Genomic DNA, 12,247 nt, shown 5'->3' with positions numbered 1-12,247 from the left:
ATTATAAATCAGTGTCTTGGGAGCTAACCTTATCACATTGGTTGTTAGAGGATTTTACAGATGTTATATATACTTGGGGGAGAAAGTTGATACCTTAATAGCAGGAGTTGAAAAGTGCTTTCAATCCAGACAAATCAGAGTTCAGAACCCAGTGCCCGTACTTAATAGCTGTGTTACTCTGGGTAAGTTGTTTCACTTCTATGCCTTATCTGTACAACAAATAATTAGTGCCTAATTCCTAAAGCATAAACAAATGTATATAAAGTATCCCCCCCTGCTTAGTCAGAATCCAGTAGGTTGCAGTTGTTGCTATTAGTAATATTGTGGCTGGTAGTAGTCAACAAACCAGAATACAGGAAAGAGCATTCCAGGCAAAATAAACAACTCATACAAAAGGACCGGAGAAGTAAGAAAGATTAAATTGTTGATTAGTGATCATGCAGAACTGAGCAGGGATCATATCACAGAAGTCCTTACAAGGCACGTCAAAGGATTAGACTTTTTCTTGAGGACAATAGAGAATTATTACAGGGTTTTTAAAAGTCGATGACATGATCACATTTCCCTTTAGAAGAAAATTTTTGATCCTTCTAAGAATGTATAAGGAAAGTAAAGAAGATGGGTTATCACCATTTTGTAGATGAACCAACTAAGACTTAGAGTTATACAAAATTACCAGCTGAAAGTTGCAAAGCCAGGACTTTAACTCAGAACTTCCAATTACAAAACATGCATTTCAATTCATTACACATTTTGCTATTTCTAAATGAAAGTTTACGTTCATTGATGGGTTGGAAAATGGTGTCTTTTGGTGAGACAACAAGTTCATTAAGTTCATAACAAATTAAGCATATCATTCAAACCTTTATTGAGAATCTACTGTATATTATACTACATACCAATCAAGTTCTGTTCTATACTCCAATGTACAAAAATGTGTAAGGTATAACCTATCCCAAAGAGTTACTGAGAACAATGAGGGAAGTGCCAAAAATAAAGTATATCATTCCTCAGAACCACATTTGACAGAGTTTCCTATTAAATCCTCTGGACAAGGTGGAAGAAAGTAGGCTGGGTTTCTACAGCTTGGTGACTTCAGTACTCTGATTAGTCATAAAGTATTGATGAAGATGATTTTGGAGCTCCCTGAACAATATCCAAAGAGTATTAATAAACTAATGTATTTTAACATGGTCATTACAAGAGTCCTCTTGTGGACTCTACCCTTAGCCTGCTTTTATCGAAAAAAATGTTATCTACTGCCTAGATGAAGAAATAAATAGCATATTTAGAAGATCTTTAATATGTTGCAAAACTGGTGGTGATAGATAATTCAATAAATAGCAGATTAGGATTTGTAAATCACTATTAGCTGGAAAAATTGACTAGTGCTAACAAAACCTGAATTAAATAGGGGAAAACAGGGCTGTCACTTTAATATGCTGTTAATGATGCAGTCTCTTCCCCCACTCCACTTCACCCCAGTCGTTAGCAGTGTTTTTTTCAAAAGCCCTTTAATGTGCATTGCCTTTGAAATACTATTATTCTACTCAGCAAATAATAATTCCTAAGAAAATAACTAAGAAATTTTATGTTTCTGTGTGTTCATTGCAATATTACATATGAAAGATAAAAGAGAAAAAGTTGTAAACAACCTAAATTCTAAAAACAAAGGGAATGGTTAAATACTGAACTATTTAACCATTCAAAATTATAACATTGGAAATGTACAACAGTGCTTATAATGCAATGTAAATATTTAACATAATACAACATTATATATGCTATGTTATTGTAATGACGTAAACAATGTAAAAACTCTACTAGAAATGAAGATTAAAGTAACTACCTCAGAACATTAACAGTGGTTTTACTGAGGTGGGAAGATGACAAAGTAGGTATTTCCTGTTTTTTCTTCTACTTCCCAAATTTGTATCACGACATATTATTTCTATAACAAAAATAAGCATTAAAATTTAACTTAATTCTGAGGAGTACATGGATGTTTGTTAATTTGCACTCTGTATTTTGGGTTTTTTTTTCTTTCAAATTTATTTTATGAATACAATTGGATACTCATTGTTGGCCATTCAAATTTTCATTAGTGTTTCTCAAAGTATATTTCTTTTTTTTAAATTTATTGAGTAATTTTTCAAGAACAGTTTTCTTTTGTCAATTTCTCCAATCCCAACCCCCCTCCACCCCGTCTCCCCACCTCTCTCCCATCCCCCCCCTCCCCACAGACCTCATCCCTGTGTCTTTCATACTTGTTCTTCAAAATCCCTCCTCGTTTTTCCCCTTAAATTCCCTTCCCTCTCCCCTCTGGTCACTGCCCACTTGTTCTCTATTTTAGTGTCTTTGTTTTTATTCTATTTGCTTGTTTATTTTATTATTTAGCTTCCTGTTAAAGGTGAGATCATATGGTATTTGTCCTTCAATGCCTGGCTTATTTTACTCAGCATAATGCTTTCCAGTTCCATCCATGTTGTTGCAAAAGGTAGTAGCTCCTTCTTTCTCTCTGCAGCATAGAATTCCATTGTGCATATGTACCACAATTTTTTGATCCAGTCATTTACTGATGGGCACCTAGGATGCTTCCAACTCTTGGCTATTGTAAATTGTGCTGCTATGAACATTGTGGTGCATAGATTCTTTGAAATTGATGTTTTAGGATTCTTGGGATATAATCCTAGCAGTGGAATTGCTGGGTCAAAAGGCAGGTCGATTTTTATTTTTCTGAGAAAATTCCATACTGTTCTCCATAATGGTTGTACCAGTCTGAAATCCCACCAACAGTGAACTAAGGACCCCTTTTCCCTACAACCTCTCCAACATTTGTTGTTTATTGCTTTGTTTATGATAGCCATCCTGACTGGTGTAAAGTGGTATCTCATTGTGGTTTTAATTTGCATCTCTCTGATAGCTAACGATATTGAGCACCTCTTCATGTGTCTCTGGATATTCTGTATGTCCTCTTTAGAGAAGTGTCTGTTCAAGTCCTTTTCCCATTTTTTAATTGGGTTCGATGTCTTCCTAGAGTGGAGTCTTGTAAGTTCTTTGTATATTTTGGAGATTAAACCTTTGTCTGAGGTATCATTGGCAAATATGTTTTCCCATACAGTTGGTTGTCTTGCTAATTTAATACTGTTTTCTTGTCCATACTACCCAAAGCAATATACAGATTTAATGCAATACCTATTAAAGTACCAATGGCATATTTCACAGACATAGAACAAACACTTCAAAAATTTATATGGAGCCATAAACGAGCCCGAATAGCAGCTGCACTTTTGAGAAAGAAGAACAAAGTAGGAGGGATCACAATACCTGATATCAAACTGTATTACAAAGCCACTGTAATCAAAACAGCCTGGTACTGGCATAAAAACAGGCACATAGACCAATGGAACAGAACAGAGAGCCCAGAAATCAACCCAACTCTCTACAGTCAATTAATATTTGACAAAGGGGGCAGTAACATAAAATGGAGTAAAGATAGCCTCTTCAACAAATGGTGTTGGGAGAACTGGACAGCTACGTACAAAAAAATGAAACTTGAGCACCAACTTACACCATACACCAAAATAAATTCAAGGTGGATAAAAAACTTAAATATAAGCTGTGACACCATTGAAGTCCTAGAGGAGAACATCGGCAAGAAAATCTCAGATATTCCACGCAGCAACATTTTTACCGATATGTCCCCTAGAGCAAGGGATATACAGGAAAGAATAAACAAATGGGATCTCATCAAAATAAAAATCTTCTGCATGGTCAAAGTATATTTCTTGAAAGACTGGTTCAACAGTATATTAATTGGTATTACACAAAGAAAGGTTCTATTGTTGAGAAGTTTGAGAAACACTGAATTAAACAACTTTATTGACTTGAAAAAAAAATTTTGCTGAACAAAAGAAAAGTGCTTCCATGTAAAACAATAATCTGCTCCCATGTATAATATGTATCCACCTTTCTCACCCAAACTTTCAGGGAAAAAAAACTCTCATTTTAAGTTTTCAATTCAATTTTTTATATTTAGAAACAAAACTGATTATCATATTCCAGGGTATTATTTTGCATATGAATATCATTATTTCTTTCTAGAGTTACACTTTTAACACATAAGCATAAATAAAAGAATTAAAAACATTTATATAGGTACAGAATTAGTACTGCCCATATACAATGTGCTTCTTTAATTTTCCCTCAGAAATTTGGGTAGTGTGCACATATCACATGGCAAAATACGGTAAGTTGACTTTGGCAAGGTAATCTTGTGATTACTTATCTGTTATCATTTGGTGAAACCTTTTTTCTTAGTTCATTTAATGCCTTTAGTCCCATCAAACATTCTTGACTATTGCCTTTATATACCTCACCTATATTACCAATGTTGCTTTGTGTTTCCTGCTTGTCTTTGGGTTTTAAATCCCACAATGATGAGAGTTTCAACAGTGTCAAATGAAAGAAGTGATCCAACTTAAACTTTTATGAAAAACTCCAGACCAGCCCTGGATGGAGTGGCTCAGTGGACTGAGTGCTAGCCTGCAAACCAAGGGGTCACCAGTTTGATTCCCAGTCAGAGCACGTGCCTGGGTTGCAGGCCAGGTCCCCAGTAGGGGACACAGGACAGGTGACCAAACACTGATCTTTTTCTCCCTCCCTTTCTCTCTCTCCTCCCCTCTCTCTAAAAATAAATCAATAAAACCTTAAAAAAAAACCCTCCAGATCACTGCCAGGCAGAAAGTTTATGGGAAATATTAAAGAATGTATCTTGCTGCAATAACATGACAGTTAAATACTAATGCTGCCATGATGCTATGAGTCTGATACCTGTTACTTTATGAAGTTCTTAAAGAATAATAATCAGAAGACATTTTTAAATTACTGGAGAGTGTCATGCTTCCCATGGTAACAAAATGGAATCCTAAAGATTTTTTCACTCACATCTTATATGTATAGTGTACAAAGAAAAAAATTCAGTCAGTCCCTATAAAAATTAAAAGAATTCAATATTCCAAATAAAAATTCAGTCATTTGCAAATTCACAGCTATCAGAATGTCTTTTGTTTGTATCATTATTCCATTGTGATATTTATTCTTCTTCAGTTTTTCACTTGCTGATGTAAAAAAAAAAAACACTTTACAGGCAAGTATTCTTGGGGCTGCAGATGGGTTGCAAGATCTGAAGTGAATCAAGTGACATTTAAGGCTCGGGTGATCATCTTCATGCCAAGGTTGATTACACTTGAAATGAAGGGTGTGTGTGAAAGTAGTTGAATAAAACAGGACAGAGGCACGGTGCATGGGAAATTGTACATGAGAGACTTAAAATCCAAACTGATGGGAGATAAGGTAGAAAGTAAAGGGCAGCCCCCAAAATAGGTCCAACGTTGAAACACAGCTCAAAAGACAGAGCACATTTAGGTTGGAACTCAATGATCCAGGCAGAGGGTTTGAAGGTAGATTGTGCAATAATAGTTTAACAACTAGGTATGGTGCCAGGCTGGTACTGGCAATATCAGCGGACCACTGTGTAAAGTATATGATTATCTAACCACTGTACCACACACCTGAAATCAATACAAAATGACATGGAATGTAAAGTACATTTAAAAATAAAATAGAAAAGAAAAGAAAAGAAAAGGAAAAGAAAAGAAAAGAAAAGAAAAGAAAAGAAAAGAAAAGAAAAGAAAAGAAAAGAAAAGAAAAGAAAAGAAAAAAGAAAAGAAAGTATACTGTGCCAATGGATGGCCTGGATTGGAATCTTGGTTCTATCAAGGTGCATGACTTCAGGTCATTTGTTTACCCTTTCTGCACTTCATCTGTTAAACGAACTTAAAAACCCCTATAAAACCATCAGATCATTCCTTGACATATGGAAAGTGTCAAAGATTAATCAATATCAATACAGTATTCATTTTCATTGTTGTTATTTTTTAACATTTTTCACTAATGCTAGGCAAAGATGAATAAGCAAATAACTGAGAAAAGAGTATGATAGTGTCCATTCCCAAGAAGCTCACACTAGTGCAGTGTTTTTAAATAATCAACTTAAAAGCAGTATACCATTTAAAATACCTTAAATACATTTGTAAAATATAAGGTATATATAATATAAGGGAATTGTTACCTTGAAAGTTGTAACAGAGAACCAATTAGGATATATATTGTTGCTGTAATGTTTGTTCTTTATTGTAAGTATTTAATCATTAAGAATTAAATATGTGGCTTGTGATAATCCAAATGCTTCCTAGTATTTTGCTGGGATGTGTTCATAATCAGAGTTTAAGAAGTTTCAGCCCTGGCTGGCATAGCTCAGTGGATTGAGCGCGGGCCTGTGAACCACAGTATCGCGGTTCGATTCCCAGTCAGGGCACATGCCTGGGTTGCAGGCCAGTTCCCAGCAGAGGACGCATGAGAGGCAACCATACATTGATATTTCTCTCCCACTCTTTCTCCTTCCCTTCCCCTCTCTCTAAAAATAAATAAATACCAAAAAACAAAGACACCGAAATAGAGAACAAGGGGATAGTGACCAGAGGGGAGAAGGAAGGGAAGTTAAGGGGAAAAAGGGGGAGGGATTTGGAGGAACAAATAGGAAGGACACAGGGACGAGAACTAAGGGGGGGAGGAAATGGGAGGGAGGTGGGGAGCAAGGGGCAGGGGAGGCTGGGATGGGAAAAATAGACAAAAAACTGTACTTGAAAAATAACTAAATAAAATTTAAAAATTAAAAAAAAAAATATTTAAAAAAAAAAAGAAGTTTCATGTCTCTGAACTGACTTCATTACCTGTGATTTCCAGTCATTTTACATTCTAATAGAATAATATGCAAAATATCCAAGAAAATTAAACAAAAAATAAGATCTTAATTACAAAACTTTAGAAACTGAAAAGTCCCAAATATTTAGAACATATACATCAATGACATAAGAATTACAGATACCTGGGAACTAACTCTATAATAAGTTCAGAAATAAAAAAGTTTGTTTATTAAAAGTTTAAAATTAATATGTTAACAAGGAAGCTTTATGTTATTTATTGCAGACATATATAATTTGGTATAATTCTAAACAGCAACTGCTTGTAGGAAAGTGTTACCCACATCTCTGTATTTCTAACATTGAGACACAGAAACCAAGCCTTGGATCTTCAGAAGAATATCTTTATGGACATCAGTGAGCTATGCAATTTGTTTTTCCTTTATATCTTCTGCTGTTTTAGTAAATAAAACCCAAGCAGATCATTAAGGCTATGCCTGGAACTGAGAAAAAATTTGTTGATGAATGGCTCTATGCATGGATAATACGAATAATAGCCACCATTTATTAAACTTCTGTCACATTAGATTTCAATCAAATCTCTTAAATTAACTTGGGAGAAAACTTTAGCCAGAATTAGGGAGGATTTTTACTCGTTTACAAGAGGGTGCAGGGAAGATAGGGGTCTGGGGTCTAGAAGTGTATCCCTTGGGGGAATAGGGAAGTTGGATCCACTACAAAGGAAAAATTACAAGTACTATTCTCTCTCTTTAAAAAAATGTTCAATTGAATTTACTGTGGTGACATTGGTTCACAAAACCATACATGGTTGAAGTGTATGACTCAACAAAATATCATCTGTACTTTTTGCCCCAAGCACAGTCTGTTTCTGTCCCCATTTCCCTTTTCTGCTCACTTCACCTACTCTTCAGCCTCCTTTCACTCTGGCTAACACCAGACTGTTGTCTTTGTCTATGTGTTATATACCTGTATGTGTGTGTGTGTGTGTGTGTGTGTGTGTTTGTGTAACCCCTTTACCTTCTTTCATTAAGCCCCCCAAACACTCTCCCTTATGACAACTGTCAGTCTGTTCCATGTATCCATGCCTTAGTTTCTATTTTTGTCAGTTTTTTTTATTCATTAGTAAATGAGATCATATGGTATAGGTTTTCTCTAACTTATTTCACTTTGTATAATAATCTCCAAGTTCATCATGCTGTTGTAAAAAGTAAGATTTCTTTCTATCTTACAGCCAAGTAGCATTCTATTGTGTAAATGTACCACAACTTGTTAATCCATTCATCTATTGATGGGCACTTAGGCCGTTTCCAGATACTGACTATTGTAAATAATGCTGCAATGAGTATAGGAGTGCATATATTCTTTTGAATGAGTGTTTTAGGTATTTTCAGATATATTTCCAGAAGTGGGATTGTTGGGTCAGAAGACAGTTCCATTTTTAGTATTTTGAGGAAACTCCATGCTGTTTCCACAGTGGTTACACCAGTCTGCATTCCTACCATCAATGTACTACGGTTCTCATTCCTTCACGTCCTGGCAATTGCCTGCTTTTTGTTGATTAATTGATGATAGTCATTCCAACAAGAGTGAGATGATATGCCATTGCAGTTTTAATATGAATCTCTCTCATGATAAGTGATGTTGAGCACTTTTTCATATGTCTATTACCCATCTGTATGTCCCCTTTGGAGACATACAGTATATATTCAAGCCATTTACCCATTTTTTAAAAATTATGTTGTTTGTGTTCTTGGTGTTGAGTAATAAAGACCCCAAATAGCCTCAGTAATCTTGAAAAAGAAATGAAAAAGTTGGAAGTATTGTAATACCTGATATCAAACTATACTACAAGGCCATAGTAATTAAAACAGCCTGGTACTGGCACAAGAACAAGCATATAGATCAATGGAACAGGATAGAGGGTACAGAAATAAATTCACACTTTTATGGTCAATTAGTATTTGAAAATTAGAAAAGAATACACAACAAGGTAAAGACAGTCTCTTCACTAAAAGGTATTAGGAAAATTGAAAAGATATGTGCAGAAAAATGAAACTAGACCAACTAACACCATGTACAAGAATAAACTCAAAATGAATTAAATACTTATATGTAAGTCATGAAACCATAAAAATCTTAGAAGAAAACATAAGCAGTAAAATTTCACACATTTCTCATAGCAATATTTTTGCCCATATACCTCCTTAGGCAAGGAAAACAAATAAAATATTTTTCTTTGTTTTGTAACAAATGGGGCTACAACACATTAAAAAGATTTTGCACAACCAAAGAAACTTGTTTATTTCTCTTTGATGAAAAAGAAAGTATTTTCATCAACAAAATTAAAAGGGAACCCACTGAATGGGAGGACATTTTTGCAAATGATACATCTGATAAGGGGCTAATTTCCAAAATACATAAGTATTGCTCCCTTGATGTCAGTGATAGGGGCTGATGAATACAGAAATTTACTTCCAGGATATGGTGATTGTCTGCCCTTAACACACATAGCACCTGCTAGTTGTGAAAGCAGTCATCACATCTTGGGGTGATATTATTACCTAACCATCAGTAACAGTGTCCCACTCCTGTCTACTCTGAGATTGTGCATGTACACAAGCTTCTCGAAGCCCCACTGGAATGCTGGGCTCCTGTCAAATGAAGAGAAAGTCTAAGCAGGGGCATCACTGGCTTTGAGGAAGACCGAAAATTTAATAGACAAAGGACTCTTCTGGAAGCTCATGGGTCCATGGTAGAACTATGTCAGTCAGACAAATGCAGTATGAGAAAAGTAAGAGGATGGCATGTATGAGACATCTCCTAAATACCTTCCTTTTAGAGATAAAAAGAAGAAACAGGAGGAACCCAGACTCAGAACAGTGGATGTGTTATAAATGTATAACCAAACTGTAATCCTAAATGTAGGCTTTGTCCAGTTCCCTGTAAGACAGCTAACAGTGCTTATTTATTATTATAGTTTTTGTATTATTGTGTTTAGACTTATGCTTAATGATATAATTATCTAGATTTCCTTTGCGAGATAAATCTTTTTAAATGCCTGCTTTTAAACTGACTTCTTAACTAAACACCTTTGTTTCCTGGTACTGACAGATATGGCTTGTGTAGTCACAAGCATTCATGACAAGCATATGGCACTAGAAGAGTGGTTTGTAACTTCATGGTGGCATGGATTTGAATTACAAAAACCAGGGGAAAAGTAACAAGTCGCTGAGCCTGGTCTGTTCTTGACCATCACCAGCAAAACAATGTTCTGTCCCAGTCATCCCATTTGCAATGGCAAACCAATGTTTTATTTTGAAAGCAAGTAAAATAGGACCAGAGACATTGAAATAAAGAACAAACTGACAGTAATCTGTGGGGAGGAGGAAGGCAGATAACAGAGGAAAGAAAGGGACGGGTCATCAAGGAACATGTATGAAGGACACATGGACAAAGACAATGGGAGGGGTAGGATTAAGGGTGGGGGTGTGTGGGGCAGGGGAAAATAGAGACCACTGTACTTGAACAACAATTTAAAAAAAGAAAACTAGATAAAAATTAAAGATGTCAGTTATTGCTGATGATGAGAAAGACAAAAAATTAAGTAATTGGTAAAATTTATGTCTTTTAGAAGGAAAAATTGCTGGTAACATTTGAGAATGCAGTGTTAAAGCAAGTTTCAACTTGTGGTTTATGATATGATTGGACCTTCTATAGGTTATATGAGGAAACAAGAAAAAAAAGCTTTTCTAAAATGACTTTAGTGGATGCTCTGCTCTGTGCGAAATATACTCATCTAATTTTTTTTTCATCAGAGAAAATTGGAGAGTCATTTTAATCGAGGTTCAGGAAATGTGTAACTTTCAAAAGAAATACAATTTTAAAGACACTCAGCAGGTATTCCTTTATCATTATTATCTCCATTTTGTTATAATAAGCTAAGTTCATCTTTAACCCAAGTCATAATACACAGAAAGATGGGTATGGTAGTAGCATATTTGTTTCAATAGATTTACACAAAATGCACTCTATACTTATAGAATCATTGAAAGTTTTAAGAGATCAATTTTAATTTTCTTACATGTTACCATTCTTTATGGGGAAAATTATATACTAGAGTGACGTTCACAATATTGGAATTCCAAGAACATAAGACATCTCCACTTACAATATTAAAGACATATTTTACCTCCAATTATTTATTTTATTTGGCAAAAGTACTAGAGTTCCTGTGTTTATGATATATCTTTAATGGGGGATACAAACGAATGTAACAAATGGTTCCTGTATGAAGTACCTGATAATCAACTTGGGAAAATGAGCTACAGAGACAAATACCTGTAAAAACAAAACCAATTACAATTTGAAAAGATAGCAAATATCAACAACTAAATGAATACTGCAGAAAATAAGGATTTTAGGAACTCACCAAAAAAGGAATCTATGAAGCTGACTGGTCAAAAAAAAATGGTGAAAACTATACTTCAAAAGAATCACTCTGGTTTTTATTTGTCCATCTTAGCAAGGCTACAATGGTAGCAGCTGCTATCTGAGCTTTGCTGTGCTGCCCACAGACAACAAGAAGAAACATGCTGGTAAGTCACCCAAGAAAGACAAATCTGGGGGCAAGGCTGAAAAGGAGTTGTCCAAATACAAAGTTCAGGACAAGCTCAGTAACCTAGTCTTTTTTGACAAAGCAACATATGACCAACTGTAAGGAAGTTCCCAACTATAAGCTTATAACCCCAGCTTTTACCTCTGAGAGACAGATCTGCAGTTTCTTGGCCAGGATAGCACTTCAGAACCTCCTTGCTAAAGGATGTATTCAACTAGTTTCAGAGCATAGAGCTCAAGTCACTTAATCAGAAACACCAAAGGTGGGGATGCGCCAGCTTCTGGTGAGAATGGATAAACAGCAAGTCCCACCAGCTGTGCATTTTGAAAAATAAAACTTTATTAAATAGAAAAAAAAGAATCACTCTGGCTATTCTGAGGCTAGACTATAGTTGGAAAAAGTAAAAAGAGACAAGTAAAGAAACTACATAGTAATCAGGCTGGAGATTTTGGTGGCTTAAATCAAGACAGCAGTAGTAGCAGTGGTGAAAAGCATTGGATTTTGTTTATATTTTGTAGACTGTATTGATAAATTTGTTAATGGATCAGATGAGGAGTGCAACAGAGACAGCAGAATCAAAATTTGCTCAAAGTCTTGGCCTGAAAGAATGCAAGATTAAAATTATCATTTACTGAGTGAGAAGACTTCAAAATGAATCACTTTGGGAAGAAATTCAAGAATTTGAGGAGATGTCATGATAAAGATGAATATTAGTATACAAATAGTGATTTTGACTACATAATCGGTTATATGAGTCAGGAAAGTTTAGAGAAGAGGCCTCCACTGGAAATACAATTTTTGGTTTCTTTAGAGCATAGATGGTAAAAAAAAATTAGACTGCTAAAAT

General features: G+C 35.1%; 1 pseudogene; it reads left to right on the top strand.

Moving 5' to 3' along the window:
• Window positions 1-11,697, top strand: part of LOC119047551 (40S ribosomal protein S25-like) — a 57,683-nt pseudogene extending 45,986 nt beyond the window's left edge.
• The last annotated feature ends 550 nt before the right edge of the window (window positions 11,698-12,247 follow it).

This window comes from Artibeus jamaicensis, unplaced genomic scaffold (assembly GCF_021234435.1).
Source record: "Artibeus jamaicensis isolate MK-2021 breed Jamaican fruit bat unplaced genomic scaffold, CSHL_Jam_final scaffold_1283, whole genome shotgun sequence".
Taxonomy (NCBI): domain Eukaryota; kingdom Metazoa; phylum Chordata; class Mammalia; order Chiroptera; family Phyllostomidae; genus Artibeus; species Artibeus jamaicensis.
This window is presented reverse-complemented; position numbering and strand designations above follow the sequence as displayed.